Here is a 986-nt window from a genome sequence, read left to right as displayed (position 1 = left end):
CAGTTCCTCAAGTTGTGGTGACCCCCAACCATAACATTATTTTTGTTGCTACTTCATAACTGTAATTTTGCTACTGTTATGAATCATCATGTTAATATATGATAGGCAGGATGTATTTGCATTGTTACAAATTGAACATAATTAAAGCATAGTGATTAATCACAAAAACAATATGTAATTATATACGTGTTTTCCAATGGTCTTAGGCGACCCCTGTGAAAGGGTCATTTGACCCCCAAAGGGGTCGCGACCCACAGGTTGAGAACCGCTGTCTTAGGAGATGCTGGAACATGTGAATGGATTAGAGAAGGTCTCCGGAGATGCTGGAACACGTGTTGCTAGGATCCATGTGAGCTCCTAGCCCAGCTGCGTCCTGTCATTCAGGAAGCATGAGCCCTCTTACTCTAGTGACCAAGACAAAAAAGGATGTAGTTAAGCCAGACGAGCTGGCAGCAGTTCCAAAATGAACTCTTCTGGGAGGCCATAAAGCCCTTATTTGAAAAATCCTTCATGCTTCCCCTTCTTGGCTTTGGTTATTCCAAGGTGGGGGGTGGGGGTGGGGTGGGGGGGGTGAGGGAATGGGACCTGAGGCCTGCTGGCACAGACTTCCAGCAAGTTCTAAATGTGCAAGAAATGAACGACTTAACTTCAGCCAGAACAGGTAAGCCCGAGTCCACTGGTGTTTCATTTCCTTTCCACAAACAGCCATCTGGGACGATCTGGGGACGTGAATCCCGAGAACGGAGAGGGAAACAGGAACGCGCACCTGCTGCTGCATCTGTTCTCGTCGGCATAAACGACGCGATGGACGGAGGAGCCCAGAGTGGGGCACGATGGATATCTCGGTTCGGTGGAAACAGTGTGGAAACCGGAGTGAGAATCCATCCGAACCCCGGTTCTGCCCCCTCACAGCTGTGCTATTCAGGACTATGTGGAAGCTGCCGAAACCCAGTTACTAGTAGAAGTAGCTTAGTCCTGGCGGCATG

The sequence above is a fragment of the Myotis lucifugus genome, unplaced genomic scaffold, assembly GCF_000147115.1.
Source record: "Myotis lucifugus unplaced genomic scaffold, Myoluc2.0 scaffold_929, whole genome shotgun sequence".
Classification (NCBI taxonomy): Eukaryota; Metazoa; Chordata; class Mammalia; order Chiroptera; family Vespertilionidae; genus Myotis; species Myotis lucifugus.
Note: the sequence above shows the minus strand (reverse complement) of the source record.